The 16,221-nt window shown below is 50.7% G+C and overlaps 1 pseudogene; it reads right to left on the bottom strand.

Moving 5' to 3' along the window:
• The window catches only part of LOC138998973 (large ribosomal subunit protein uL30-like), a 74,140-nt pseudogene that overhangs the window by 41,436 nt on the left and 16,483 nt on the right, over positions 1 to 16,221 (bottom strand).

Below are 16,221 nucleotides of genomic sequence, written 5' to 3'. Positions count from 1 at the left end.
GCTTTAGACCCTTCGCTTACCTTATAAAATAATACAGAATAGGAACTTACATTCTTTTGGGGGAGATATACCAAGCAATGAACTGATAAATAACTAACTTTTATAGTTATTGGAGAGTGATTATTGCCATTATTAGCCACTGTAATTTTGAGAAAGAAGACCAAGGTTGGTGCTATCAATGCTACCTGATATCAAACTATACTGCAAGGCTATAGCAATCAAACCAGCATGGTGCTAGCATAGAAAGACACATAGAGCACATGGAAGAGAATAGAGAGCCAGAAATAATTCCTTGCCTACATAGTCAATTAACATTTGACAAAGAAGGCAACAATATACAACATGGTAAAGACTGTCTATTCAATAAATGTCAGGAAAAATGGACAGACACATGCAAAAGCAATTAAACTATACCCTCTCTTATGCCATGTACAAGAATAAACTCAAAATGAATTAAAGACTTAAATGTAAAACTCAAAATCATAAAACTTCTAGAAAATATAGGCAGCAAATTCTCTGACATTTCCCTTAGCAATTTTTTTTTCTGTTATATCTCTTCAGGCAAGGATAGCAAAAGGAAAAATAAACCAATGGGACTACAACAAACTAAAAAGTTTTTGCACAGCAAAGGAAACCACCAACAAAATGAAAAGGCAGCCTACTGACTGGGGGAACATATTTGCCAATGATTCATCTGATAAGGCGTTACTATCCAAAAGTTATAAAGAACTTGTTAAACTCAACACCACAAACAAACAATACAATTAAAAAGTGGGCAGAGGACCTGAATAGACACTTCTCCATAGAGAACATACAGATGGCCAATAGATATATGATAAGATGCTCAAAATTATCAGTCATCAGAGAAATGCAAATTAAAACCCAATGAGATATTACCTCACATCTGTCAGAATGCCTATCATCACTAAATCAACAAACAAGTGCTGGGGAGGATGTGGGGAAAAGGGAACCCTCTTGCATTGTTGGTGGGAATGAAGATTGGTATAGCCACCATGGAACACAGTATGGAGGGTTCTAAAAAAATTAAAAATACCTTATGACCCAGCAAATCCACTCCTGGTTACATATCCCAAGAAACCCAAAATACTAATTCAAAAAGGACCTATGTACCCCTATTTTCATTGCAACATTATTCACAATATTCAAGATATGGAGGCACCCCAAGTGGCCATCAGTTGACGAGTGGATAAAGACAATGCGGTACATTTGTACAGGAAATGTTACTCAGTCATAAAAAGGAATTAAATCTTACCATTTGCAACAGCACGAATGGACCTGGAGAGTATTATGCTAAGTGAAATAAGGCAGACAAAGAAAAATCAGTACCATATTATTTCACTTATATGTGGAATCTAAGGAACAAAATAAATGAACAAACAAAACCAAAACAGACTCAAAGACATAGAACAGACAGATGGTTGCCAGAGGGGGTGGGGGTGGGGCTGGTGAAAAAGGTGAGGTATTATGAAGTGCAAATTGGTAGTTACAAACTAGTCATGGGGGTGTAAAGTACAGCGTAAGGAATATAGGCAACAATATTGGAATAACTACAGCCGGCGCCAGGTGGGTACTGGAAATTTCGGGGTGATTACTTGGTAAATTATATGATTGTCTAACTAGTATGTTGTACACCTGAAACGAATACAAAGTCATATTGAATGTCACTAATTGAATAACAAAATAAAAGCGGATGCAGTTTCTAGGTCCTACAAAAATATATAAATAAATATGAAATCTTTAGAATTAAAAGAAAAGCATCATATGCCTGTAATCTAGAATCTATTTACGGGGGGAAAAGGCCAATAAATATGTATTTTAAATGCCCAGCCTCACGGTAATCAATGAAGCGAGCATTTAAATAGCTTGATGGCATTTCTCGCTCATCAGACCTGAAAGAAATGGAGAGAGAGAACCCCCTTGTCAGAGAGGGTGTGGCGCAGCCTGCACTCATGCCCTGAGCACCAGGAATGGCACCACTGTTTTTGGAACAACCTGGGCCTCTTGAGTGGAGCTGAAGACGTGCTGCCAGCAGCGTCACTCCTCGGATGGGCCCGGTCCCTGCGCTTGGTCAGGTGGCATGAATAAAAGCGTTGGCATAGCCATTGTTTGCAATAGAAAACTAGTCATAAATACTGAGAGAGGAACATTGTTCAGAAGTGGGATGGATTATGCACAGATCATGCAGACGAAGCTCACAGAGGATGGTGAGAAAACAAAGCTGCCGCGGGTGCGCACAGCGTGTCTCTTACATCATGCCGTGCGAGGCGAGTGAAGCCATCATAGGAGTGCCGACCAGCTCAAGAGCAAAGAGAACTGGGAGAATGACAGACCCCAAGTTCAGGAGAGTGGTTTCTCCGAGCCAGCAGGTGTGCGAGGACAGGAAACAGCACATCCGCATCGTGTCAGGTCATACCATGTGCAGGATCAGGCCTCCCACAAACTGGCCACGGGGCATCCAGTCCTGCCAACAGGCAGTGCATGCTGTGCCCGCACTGGAATGCAGCCTCGACAGTGAGGTTGGCAGGTGCACGGGACAGGGTAATCGGTGGCTGGTCCTTTGCCCTGAGACTCAGGTTGTCCAGGAGGCAGGGGAGGCTGTGTGCACTGAGGAATGACTTCTGGGACAGCTGAATGCTGGGAATGGTGGCAGAGCTGGCAAAGGCTGCTGAGCCTGCGAGGCCTGGCATGGCACAGACGGCATCCTGGAGCCAGTGCTGTAAGGATGAGAATCCTGTGTATTGATAGAAAAGGTAAGATGGAGCCAAAGCCAGGAATGGAAGCGACCCTGTGAGAGGAGACTGCACTGAACGCAAAGGAGGCGGCTCTGCTCCTGCCGGCGCCGTCCGCGTCTCCCAGGCAGGCAGGCAGCAGATCTGGTGACAACGCCTGAAAGAGGCACTGAGGACCTCTTTCTCTTATACAAATGCCTGAAGACCCCGCATCTGACATGCTGTTACACACCTCATCCCTCGGGGGCAGTGTCCAGAGTTAATGTCACGGGGGTGGGGGGGTGGGGGGGGAGGGAGAGGTGACAGTGACTGTGCTTGACCTCTGAGAATGAACAGCACAGCAGCATGTTCTCCGGTGCCTCACACTCCGGGCTGCCCACTGGGCCTTGTTATGCAGACACCATGTTTATTATCAATGGGAGCCTGGGCGATCGATACGGTGCTTCCTGTTCCCCTCCTTCCTCAGTGTCCTTGCGGACAAGGGAGCTGGCCACAGCGCCAGGACTGTGGGCAGCGCAGGTCAACAGCCAGGCTTCCCTTCACGGGCCTGGGCGAGGACCGCAGGAGCAGGCGGGCTCCTCCCAGGGTGCCCAGTCTGTCCAGGAGGAGCCACTCTGGGCACCGACTCCGACTCAGTCCCTGCCAGGGAGATCACCGTGTCTTGGTGATCACTTCCTTGCCTTTATGCTGGGGTTTGGCTCACTGCTCCACCTCCAGGCGGAGAAAGCTGATCCTTCCCGCCCTTGTGCAGAGGTTTGTTTTGCTGTTGTTGGTTTGTTCCATTAGTTGTGTTGGTGTCGGTTTCTCCTCTCCACGCTCCTTCATACCCTTGACCCTGGAGTCACCACAGAGAGAAACTTGTCCTGATCCAGACTCCGTTTCGAATTCCATCTGCCCTCGGCCATCCGGCCCATCTCCATCCGGTACCCAGCACTCCGATGGTCCTCTGACTCCCCCACTCCGCTTTGTCCCTCCTCACTACCCCTTTGGTGGGTGTGATTGTATGTGTCAACTTGACGAGGCCACACGGTGCCCACACATTGCTCCAGGTGCTCCTGGGAGGGTGTTTCTGGTGGATTAACGTTTGAATCTGGTGGGTCGTGTAAGCAGATCCCGCCCCGGTGTGGCAGCCTGAATAGAGGAGGGAGGCTGACGTCCTCGGTTAAGAGGGATCTCCTGCCTGGTGGCCTTTGAACTGAGCCCTCGGCTTTTCCTGACTTCAGGTCCCCCTGGGTCTCAGGCCTGCTGGCCTTCAGACTGTAGCTACAACATTGGCTCCGTGGTCTTCCACCTGCCAAGTACGTACCTGGGAACAGAAGTCTCCATGATCATGTGAGCAACTCCTTTTACAGGTGTACATCGCTAACAACAGAGTTTTGTTTGAGAAATGCGTTATTAGGCAATTTCACGCACACACCACAGCGTGCACCTCACAAATCTACGTTGTGTAGCCTACTACACACCTAGGCTGTATGGTCTAGCCCAGTGGTCGGCCAACTGCGGCTCGGCAAACCGCGGCTCGTGAGCCACAAGCGGCTCTTTGGCCCCTTCAGTGTGGCTCTTCCACAAAATACCGGCTCTTCCACAAAATATCGACTTCTGCGCATGGGCCACGAAGTTTCAATCGCACTGTACATGCGTGCCCCCATGTGGTATTTTGTGGAAGAACCACACTCAAGGGGCCAAAGAGCCGCATGTGGCTCGCGAGCCTCGGTTTGCCGACCATGGGTCTAGCCTATTGCTCCTAATATACAAACCATACAGCATGTTACCCTGCTGAATACTGTAGGCAACTGTAACACAATGGTAAGTATTTGTGCGTCTAAATGTATCTAAATACACACACGGCACAGTAAGCACGTGACAGATAAGAATGCTGCGCTCACTGCCTGGCAGCGCTGGGGGGTCCGTGAGGAGGCGGTGAGGAGAGGGAAGGCCTGGGACACACCGCGCACCCGCCGGCAGTGCACTTACGAACATGCCTTCCTCTCTTCAGTAACAATCCACCTGAGCTTCCTGGACTCTTGATTTTATGCGCATTTTAACTTTCTGACTCTTTTGCCACACACTTAGCATGAACACAAACGCGCTGCACCGCTGTACAAAAATACTTTATATGCTTTTTTCTATTTAAAATTATTTCGTTGCTTTAGTTTTTAAACTTTTTTGTTAAAAACTAAGACACGAACACATGAACGCATGCCCTAGCTAGGCCCACGCAGGTCAGGACCTTCAGTGCCACCGCCTCCCACCTCCACGCCTCGCCCTGGGAAGTGTCCGGGGCAAGGACAGCCTCGGCTGGTCTCCTGGGACAGCCCCCCCACACCCCCGGGCGCCTCAGGGAGGACCGGCGGAGGCTCTCCTTGAGGAAGGGGGGTCACGCTGGTCAGAACTATGACCACGAAGATTCGCTTGTTTTGTTTTTGAATCATAGATCAGGTTGCAAGCACATAACCCACCATGAACATTCCTCTCTCAGTGAAAACCTTTTGTGTGGGGGTCCATGTTTCCAGACTTTTCCAGGAGCTCGCTGAGCTCTGCAACAGTGTCCGCTGAGCTCTTCACTGCGCGTCTTCTTGGGGATTTTCTTCTTTTCCCTCCCCTGCAGCTTCCATTTCTCTGGCTCTTCTCAGCTCCGAGTTCCTGCTCCAGGTCCAATAGCTCCCCCCTCGGCAGCTCCTCAGGGCCCACTGCTAGGAGCTCCACAGGCCCCTCCTCACCCAGGGGAGCCCTGGGCCTCCCAGCTCCTCAGGGCCAACCACCAGGAGCTCCACAGGCCACTCCACGCCCAGGGGAGCCCTGGGCCTCCCAGCTCCTCAGCACCCACCGCTAGGAGCTCCGCAGGGCGACCCCCTCCACGCCCAGGGAGCCCTGGGCCTCCCAGCCGCAGCTGCTGCGCTGGCAGCTCCTCGTGCTTGGCAAGGCCTTTGACATCATGGACGAACCTCTCGAGTGTCTCCTCCTGAGTGACAGTCCTGACTCGCTGGGGACTCACAGGGAGGCTCTGGGTGCAGCATGGACGCCGTCACCCTGGAGTGGCACCCGTCCTCCCTCAGCTGCACAGCAGCCAGGCACAGGGCGGCCTCAGGACACGCCTAAGGCTGCCCCCGCCCCCCCCCCCCCCCCCGCAGTTCCTGGCGAGAGAGGGGGTTGAAAGGATGCACATCCCTTGGAGATCGGGGTGAAGAGCACCCACAAAGGGCGCCTGTCCACAGGAGGCACATCCTGCAAGTGTGTTGTTCCCCACGCAGCCCTTCCCCGTCTCGCCGCCCGGCAGTGAGGCGGCAACTGGGAGAGGAGCCGGCGCCCAGGATGCTCACTGCTCGACAGGTCCCTGGCGTGTGTGCTCCCGACACGTGGAAGGGGGTTTCACGGTGCCAGACACAGGGTCTCCCCTGGGGCCCTGCCCTGGCCCCGGGCAAGGCTGTTCTCGCTCCTAGAAGCTGGACCGGCCTGCGGCCTCCCTGTGGACCAGGGCCTCCCGGCGCCCCAGGAAGGGCGGCTCCATCCACAGGAAGAGTCCCGGCCTCGTTTTCTTTACAATCAGCTTCTCCGGAGCTTCCCACCCCTCCCGCCCCCCCCCCCCCCCCCCCCACCCCCCAGCAGCACTCACAGCCACGCTCACCTCACTGGGGAGTGAATGGCGGGTCCTGAGTTGCTCCCGCCGCCCAGAGCCAGCAGCCTCAGCCTCCGCCAGGCCTGGCCGTTCTCTAAAGCAGCGAACGTGTCTGGTGGCTGTGACCTTGGTGCCCGGGACCCGCTGCGGCCGGCCTTCCCTCCAGGCCCGGGCGCTGCTCCAGGGAAGAGAGAAGCTGCTGGATCCGTGGGTCCCAAAGCATCCGGGGAGCAGATGCTTCCACAGCTCCAGCTCTCTCTCTCTCTCTCTCTCTCTCTCTCTCTCTCTCTCTGCTCTTGTTCAAGACCGAGGCTGAGGTGACGCCCGCCTGCCCAGCAGTGGCCTGGCTCTCGACCTCTGTAACCTTGTTCGACATCGCTACCTTCCTCCCCGGGCGTCACTCGGTGGGTGTGTCTCTCACTGGCGTCGGCGGTGGACTTGTTTGCTGAGCGGCCACAGTGAACAAAACAACGAGAATAAATCGAGCGCCAGAGAAAATGAGACGCGGTAAACAAGATGCATGAGGCGTAACAAGGCATGCTATTTTATAGAGTACTTATTTTCTTACATAAATAGAAAGAATACACTTAAAATAAGAATAAAATCTAGCACAGGAACACACGCGCCGGTCTCACAGTGCTCCTCAGCGTCGCCCAGGCTGTGGGCTGCACCTCATCGTCAGGGCTGTTTCACGTGACTGCAAGGCACCAGGTTTGTTACACCAGCGTCACCACAAGCAGTGAGTAACGCGCGGTGGTGTTGTAGCGGACACCGCGAGAGGAACAGAGGATGCCTCAGTCAAGAAGTCAGATTAAGGAGCCTTTATTCAAAAGCCGGCGGCTGCGAGGGGGCATTAGCTCTCCAAATCTCGCAGCCCCGAGTGACTACAGTAGCCAGCTTATAAAGGCAAAAACCACTTCCTGCTGGACGTTGGGATGTGAATCTATCTTGTGAAAGCAGATTATACAGAAGCAAAATTGAGCAAAGTTAATAATCTGTAAAGATCATCTACAGTTTCAATTGCTGGAGCCACTGAGTCAGCGGGCAGCATTCTTTGGTGGCTCTGGCCCTCAGGCACAGAAGCATATCCTTTGTAGAACCATAACGGGGCTGGCAACATAATGGGGTGATTTACGTGAGTTTTCAGGTCTCAATCTGGAAACTGAGGGAACTACCCTCTTGTTGAAGCAAGCAGGTGTGTACAGAAGCCAGAATAGCAGGTTTAAAATTTAAACAGCAGTTTTTCCCCGAGATGAATGCTACTATGCTTCGGTGTCTTGATGGCTGCAGGATCACTAGGCGATAGGAATTATTTTAGCTCCCTGATAGTTTTATGAGACTAACCGGACAATCAGTAGGTCCGTGCGGCCTGGCACTATTTGAACCAATTACGCAGAGACAGGGTTGAAATACATGAGCATTTATTCCATTCCTGCCGGCAATGTGGGAGCGGCAGGTCATCCACAAACATCTGCTCTGACCCCCCTCCACCCCCCTGTAAGCTATTTGTATTGTATAGAAGAACAAAGATTACATGGGGAAGTGGGCACAAGGGTATGCCAAGGCCAGTTAACAAGTAATGCAGCTCGACATTTGCGAAAGCCTGTGGGTATGCAAAGGCTGGGTCTTCAAACGGCTGGTGGCTCTGGTTTCTGGCTCTGGTTTCTGCAACAAGGCTGTTAATCTTTCCATGAGAACAGGCCGCTCCGATGGGGAGGATGGGCCGCATGTCCAGGTGAGCTCCCAGCCAGGTTCGAATGTGCCTTCTTTAATCAGAACAAAACAATACAGAGCACAATTAATATTCCTTACAATTATAGTTGGTCCCCAATATTCTATTTCTGCCCCTGTCAAGACCGCCATTGTATGCATTCTGTCATTGAGGGGAATGTCGTTATGCGGCGCATGGCAGTAATGAGCACACACATGCGCACCCCCCCCCCCTTCATGGGTTCCATGTCTGAAGAAACATGACTAATGCAGTAGGATTTTTGAAAAAAGACAAAACACAAAACAACAACAAAATGCACAGGCAGATGCAACCAACTTGGTTTTGTTGAATTGGAAGGAGGCCTTAGATTTCTCATCCTTCAAGGCCCCCAAATTTGTATAGGTTTCACGGGTACAATTCTATTATCACCCCAATAAATTTAATTAAAAATTTAAAAAAGAATTGGGATGAGTTTATGGCAGTCTCGAGATGGAACGTCGAATCTTCTAGAGACAGCTAAGCCAGAGAGAGATGCCAGGGCTCAAGGGAGGGCCACTCTACGACATGCCACACCTTCCTTGCTATTTTAGGCTCCTATGATTTGTTCTCCTTTCAATTAATCAAATCTATTGTTCTAAAAAAACACACCCTAAATTTGGAACTAAAAGAGAACATAGACATCATGTAGTATAAATTCAGGAAATTAAGCCTTACAGAAGGTGAACTACAGGTGAACTGGCAAAGAGGAATATGCCTGGTCATTGGCTTCGGAAACCTCAGCAGTGCTCCGACCACAGGGCTTCTCCAAATGCTGTGACACTTCCCTCTGCTCCCAGCAAACCTGGGAGGATGCTGCAAAACCAAAGGAACATTATTACCCAGTCTCCTCTCTCCAGCAAGATTTTCCCAAGGGGAGGTTGGGAAGCCAGCCCGCGATGCCTCTGGCGGGAAGCTCTCTGGGCTGCATCTGAGGGCCCACCTTTGCTTGCTGTCTGGCCCAGCGGGACCTTGCTGGAACCACAGGCTGTGCGGCTACCAGCATCCCACCAGGGGGAGGGCAGGGACCTGCCTTGCCAGAGGTGGTCCTGTGCCTAGAGTGTCTGCCAGGAACCACTGCCCCGCACACTCAGAATTCCTGAATTGAACTACAGCCGGTGTCTTATTTAAGAAGGTACTTGGGAATGCAGTGTGCAGCCTGCTTCCTACTTAAACAGCTAAGGATGAATGTGGTTTGTGGAGAGGAAGTTGAAGAAGTCATTGTCCTTGAATAATTAATTACTTCATCTTCTCTTGCAAAAATTGGTTTATTATCTCCAATGGAACTCCTTCAGCTCTCATTACCCAGCTCACGAGTGACATTTAGATAAAGGCCCTCGGCGCCCGTTGTTCTTTGTTCTTTCGGAGCCTCCCCTGCACGCAAGACTGAGAGACCTGGGGGGCTGTCCTCTGGAAGAGCACACCTCCGCACAGCAGCCATTCATCAGCCCTTCGGCCGTTACTCCCTCCGTAGCAGCAGCCTGCGCTCAGTGTCTGCAGCAAGAATGATTGGTGAACTGAAGATTCTTTCCCTATTTTCCTATAACAAGCTGAGTTTTTCATGGTTGGGTGAAAGAATAAAACCACAATAAATGAAGACAGGGCATCAGTTCTGCACATGCCTCTCCTGCATTTTCTTCATGCGAGCTGCTCTTCGTAAGCCATAGACCAGATGGCGTTAAATCTTGTATAATGTTAATTATCATCCCTATATATTTAAAGTTACATAGAATATTGGAATTTGAAATACCTCTCTCTCAAAGTACAAATATCTCTCTCACACACAAAAACATCCATGAAAACTATATGACTAGTCAACAAACAGAAAATGCAGACAAATTGTGGTGTAGACTATGAGGAGGCAGAATCCATAACAAAATACCACAAACGAAGGGCTGAAGCTTAGGGATTTTTTTGCCTGGGAGTCTGAACCTGGGATTCTCGAGGCTGGAGTCTGCAGTGCGGGGGGGCTTCAAGCTGTTGGCCAGGCTCCCTCTGAAAGCTTGGGGAGAATCCTTTCCCCCTCTTCTAACTTTTGCTGTTTGCTGGTAATCCTGGTAGGTGTGTCTGTCCGCCTTCATCACCACATAGCTGCCTTCTTCCACGCATCTCTTCTCCTCTTCATAAAAGAATACCAGTCATTTTAAAGGCCCTTCTACTCCATATGACCTCATCTTCTCCAAATACTTTTGTGATAACCCTGTATTAAATAAGATCACGTGTCTGAAGACTGGGGATGGTCCTCACACAGCCTTTGGGAGGGGACACAGTTCACCCACACCAAGAGGCGAATCTCCCTAGGCAGTGCACTTAGGAGCAGAGCTGAGGCGGAGATGCAGTAGAATGAGCGTGGCCTGATGAGCCCACAGAGCTGATGACAAGCATAATGGAGGAAGGCGCTGGTGCATTTAGGGAACTGAGAAAAGGGTAGTTTGACTGGCTCCTGGGAGCAGAGGGAAGAGGCCCAGAGATGGAATTGGAGACATTGCAAGCTGCCAGATCATGAGGGCCTTGTGAGCCAGCGTAGAGGCTGGGCAGGATTCTAAGAGCTCTGGGACGTAGGAGAGGATAAAGGCATGGGGGGGGGGGGGGGGGGGGCAGAAGAAAGAGGGTATGTCAAGGGGCGTTCTATCCAGTGGAGAGGAAGACCTCCAGACCCAAAGGATTGGAGTTGGCAGATGACCCAAAAGATGGCAAGATGCAAGTGTCACCCCTAACGACAAGCCTGAGTCCCTATTCCGGGTTCTTGTCCCACGAAGTTGAAGAATAAAGATTGTGGACTGAAAGATTTTATGCAGAAGCCTGGACATGTATTGCAAGCACATGCAAACCCCACCTGGGAGGGCCCAAATGGGTCACCCGGGAAGTCTCTGTCCAGGGTTTATAAATGCTGCCGCTGACCCAGCACTACCCCTTTCCTCCCCGGTAGCATCCTGCTGCCCTCTGTGCTTGTAAGATCAACATTCTGGCCCTACCTGGTTTGGCTCAGTGGATAGAGCGTTGGCCTGCGGACTGAAGGGCCCCAGGTTCGATTCCAGTCAAGGGCATGTACTTTGGTACATGCACCACCCAGTGGGGGGTGTGCAGGAGGCAGCTGATCAATGTTTCTCTTTCATCGATGTTTCTAACTCTCTATCCCTCTCCCTTCCTCTCTGTAAAAAAAAAAAAATCAATAAAAATATATTTAAAAAAATAAAAAGATCAACATTCTGGTGGTTTGGAGCTGGCTCTGCCCATCATGCACGCACACATTCCTTTCCCAGGGACCCTGCCCTAACCGCCTCTCTCATCTCTACATCCTCTCAGGAGGAAGAACGCGCTACAGCCCAGAAGGAAGCAGGGTTTTGTAGCCAGAGGGGAAGTTATGCCTCAGAAGGGTCAACGCATGGAGCTGGAGGAGTTGGGGCATGAGGTGAAAGTCTGCATGAGACGCCGTGGGAGGAGGAAGGGCTGAGAGGAGCCAGCTTTTATTGTGGCAAAAGCGGCAGCGTCTCCCACAAAGCAGCTTAGGGTTCAGAGGAGCGCGACGAGTGAGGCTCATGCTCCACAGGACACAGGGACGCTCTGGGAAGGACAGGAAGCTCTGACGGCGGGACCCAGGGGCGTGCAGCGCAGTGAGAGCTTACCAAGTTGCATTTTATGGATAGAGCATCTGCCTGCATTTGTTCATACTTTAGTAGAGCAAGAGAACTAGGTCAGCCTTAGATAAAACAGGGATAACATAACTCTCAGATGACAGAAAACAGCTGGCAGCTCTAGCATCTGTGTGGGCCTGCTGAGCCGAAAGATTAAAAACAAACAGACAGTGTGGTGCCCCGTCCTTGCGGGGTGCACATGGCATCCAGGATGGGGAGGGAGAAGAGGCAACACCTCCTGAGACCTAAAAGCCTGTGGTGCAGTGGAGAGGCCTGAAGGGGATTAAACATGCAGGACCAGGACCAAAACCAACAGACTAACACACAACCTTTTTCTCTGCAGAGAGGCCTGCCCTCATATTCTTCATTCACGTCAAATCGATGCCATTCTCTACCAACCGTCCTTGGCTACTGAAGTGGGTACGGGGTGCACTACCCACTGACCCACGCGTGGGGCTGAGCCCCAGTGTCCCTGTGGCCGCAGTGTTGCTGCTGAAGGCGCTCAGCAGGTGCCTGTCCAGGGGGTGGCGCTCAGAGAGGGCCTGGGGGGGGGGGGGGGCAGTTCAGAGAGGGCCTGGGGCGGGGCAGCTCAGAGAGGGCCTGGGGACACAGCACACAGGCAGCGGCTGGCCCAGGGCTGCTCCCAGGCGGGCATCTCTGAAGGGCCCACCTGCCAGAGACCAATTTCAGCATGACAGCAGGGCTGCATCTGGGGATGGCTGAAGGCATTTCCCCAAACCTGAATAGGATACATTAAATTGATTCTTGGCTGCCAGACAGCTAAAGGGCATCTTAATCTACATGTTATTGCCTCCTACTGGCCAAACACCTGAACAGCCGTAGGCTAATTCCCCCATTCTGACAATGGACTCTGTACCAAACCCTGACCCTTTGAAGTGTATATCTCTGCCTCGCCTCAGGACAAGTTGTGTTAATAAAAGGCATGGGGTCCTGGGGACGGAGAGAACCTAAGGCCTTAGACTTAAGACCTTAGATCTTAGCTCCTTTAGCTAAGCTCCTCTGACCCCCAATGCCTTTCAAAATTATATTTCGTCTCCAGACTCTTTATTAGTCTCTGGATTCCTATGTCATCTACGCACAGCCCCTTCTCCAGATTCCTGAGCCCTTCTTGATGCTGGGACAAGAACCCTGGCACCCACCCAACTTCAGAGCTCTGGTTTGGGGCCAGTGAACGCATGGACAGAATCCAAAGACAAGCTGCATTTTCTCCTTCCCTTTTGCGGGGATCCCTTCTATTCTTGGGCCTGGGCTTTCTTTTCTCCAAGGAGATGTGAAATGCTTCTTGCATTTCAGGGTCAAGATCTTAGTTTGGACGGTCTGGCCCACCCAGGAATTAGACTAGAGTGACTCCATGGGGAGAAGATAGAGGCGGGAAGAAGAAGGCCATGGCCAGTCCTGGAGGTGGACATCCTGACTGCTGACAAGATTGCTGGGGAATGGGGTGTCCTCCCCCCACCCTCATGTGATAACTATTAGAATTTGACAGAATAGACAAGTACTAAGGTGCAGGACCAGAAGCATCTGGGGTGGGGTTCACGCTCCCTTGAGCAAATTTTCAAGATGGCATAGCCTTGCACTAATTTTTAAGGAGATATGTTGACATGGCATTTGTTAAAAATGTATTTAAAAAAATGAACTTCAGTGCAGTGGGTCTTAAGCTCCTTAGCATCACCTAGATTGTTCGCTAAAACACAGATTGCTGGTCCCTCCTTGAGTTCTGATTAAATAAATCCCGGGTGGGACTTGTCAACGTAAAAAACCATTGAAACCTGTAAAGAATTTTTGTGAGTTTATTTGAGCCAAACTATCGACATATGCCGGGAAGCAGAACCTCAACGAACTGAGATAGTGCTCCGGAGAATGGCAGGGTTACATCCGTATTTATACATGGAATTCATTGGTGACAGATTTAAGGAGGTGGGATTAAGCGAAGCAGGGGGAAACCTCTGTGATAGGATAGCAGGATCAATTAACATGATAATGAAGGAATTTGTAGTATCTGTCCTGGCGCCCAGAACATTTGGTTGTGCCCCAGGGGCTCCAGAAAAAGGGAAGTTACAAGTTACCCAGACATTTCAAGGGTATGTTATCTTAGAGGCAAAAAGGCAAATGGGCTCAGTAAGGATCAAAGTTGATCTTGTCAGTGAAGATACTGGCCTAGGACATAACTGCCCGCCATAACTGCTTTTAGTTAAAGTTTAATTTCAGACCATCCTTTGTGGTTACTTTAGGTCTCCGAGTCTGCAAAACTGCCATGCAGGCCTCCCCTGAGCTTGTCAGGTCAGCATGTGGCCCCTTTCGTCCACAGACTGAAGTTTGCATTTCTAACGACTGTCCAGGTGGTGCCGAACCTCTGGTGCCCACACTCCTGTCTTAGAGGAAACAGGGTGAGAGGGAGACCGTGAGGCGGAAGGAACCGGGCCCACGTGTGTCTGTCCTTGCGTGTCTGCCTGCTCAGCAGCGAGCAGGGCCTCTCCCACTCCCTCCACTCCTGCCCTGAAGATGGGCAGTGGGCGCTGCCTCTCCCTGATGGCATTTGCCGCGCTCCCGCTCTCCGGGCCTGTGGGCCCAGGTCCCGAATGGAGCTGCTGACTCTCACATGGACCACGCGGACCTGGGGGGAGCAGGCTGACATGTTCAGTGATGCAGTTGTGTAATATACAAGGGTGACCAGCAGAGCGCGAGAGTGGGGCCGGGGCTCAGCAGGTGCCCTCTCACCCAGCTGGGAACCTGGAGAGGGCAGTACTGGCCCAAGGAAGTTCTTTGCACAAAGGGTTCTCTGACCCTCTGACCGCATTGTCTTGAGGGGGAGAGAGAGGGTGACGGGGTCCACCCGAGAGGGGTCCTTTTTCTAATTTGCATAGAGACCCCGTGTCAGCTTGCAGAACCCTAGGTCAGGAGAGCAAAGTGGGGAGGCAGCGGAGAGGCTCCTTTATGGTCTCCCCAAAAGACCTTGGGGCACACGTGTGAGTCTCCGAGGACACAACTTCCTCGGAGTGAAGGACGCTGGATCGGCTGAGTCCGCTGCAATCTGCTTTGGAATATAGAGGAATGCTGTGTCCTCCTCCCCGCGCACAACAGCTCAGGTGCCAGTCTCTGCACCCAGGGGGCCAGGCTGCTGCAAGCAGCCTCAGCAGGACCGCGGGCCTGGGAGGGTCATGCATCTGGCCCAGCCCCAGCCCTGCTGAATCAGAAAACCTGGGTCGTGGCCCAGCTGCTGGGTATAACAAGCCCGCCCGGTGATTCTGAATCAGGGTAGAGTGTGAGAGACACTGGCCTGGAGCTTCTCACCCCCAACAGGCCCCGGCATGCCCTGGGGATCTCATTCAATCTGATCTGAAGGTCCGGTCCGGGAGCAACCTGCTCCTCTGACCGATGCAAATCAGGGCTGTGCGGGAGTGACAGACAGACCATTTCAGCCCATTGCTCCTGTGTAAACGGGGCCCTGGGCCCTGCTTCTCTTTCTAGAACAGACGCTAATCGTATGTGGCAAAACGCAGGCTTCTCCCGCAATGTGTCATTTGCAGAATCGAACTGGCGCCCTGCACCCGCTCCAGCATCTTGCTCCCTACCAGATCTGGGCTAGAACTGGCTTTCAGCCTTCAATATTTTCATTATTTTTTTTATGTTGTTGACCATTTAATTTCTGTTTTTTATACAATTTTATTGTTGATAGTATTATACAGTAGATATCTGCCATTCTCCCCCTCCCCCCTTCACAGCTCCTCCCCACCCCCTAGCTCAATATTTTAGCTCTTTAAATTTTTCACCCTTCTCTGGTTAGTCCTCAACCTCCACTTTGTCATCTCATTGGACAACCTATATTTTGGGTTGTCATGGAAAACAACATCCTGATTTTAGTCTGGATGGTCGTTTCAGACCCCAGAAACGGCGGCAGGGAGCCCTGAGCCTTCTCCCGTGTGTCTGGACGCTGATCTGGGATGCTTTCCCAATGGCCATCCCTTCACTCGAAAGGAAGAGGAGATGGGCATGGAGAGGCCACCTGCTTTCCGGATCATTCATTAGATTTGCTGCTGGTGGTCTTAAACGACAGACAAAAATGGTGTATTCTTTTTCCTATCCCAATGGCCATAGCTTCAAGGTCAGCATTAGGGCGAATCAGTAAGCAAAATAAATCTACTTGTTATTGTGATCATTCTTGAGTTAGATTTTAAAGGCAAGTATTTCCTCTGAATAACAGGGTAGAAATATGCTTTGAAAATGAACATCAAAGGACAATGCTATTTGTAATGATACAGAAATTCAAAAACAGTTTTAGAACAGGTGAATGGGCTTTGATGAGCTAAATCAAATTTAAAATCAAGAAAATATTAAATATTGTTCAACCCTTAGCAAATTTGGTAGTATTAAAAAGAATAAGTTATAATTCCTCAAACCCGTAGTTTAAATTTATGGATCAGTGTTATAGGCAAGCATCTTTAAAATGTCGGC

This window comes from Myotis yumanensis, unplaced genomic scaffold (assembly GCF_028538775.1).
Source record: "Myotis yumanensis isolate MYYU_CA2020_CCGP unplaced genomic scaffold, mMyoYum1.0.hap1 SCAF_21, whole genome shotgun sequence".
NCBI classification, from domain to species: Eukaryota; Metazoa; Chordata; class Mammalia; order Chiroptera; family Vespertilionidae; genus Myotis; species Myotis yumanensis.
Note: the sequence above shows the minus strand (reverse complement) of the source record. Positions and strands in the feature narration are given on the sequence as shown.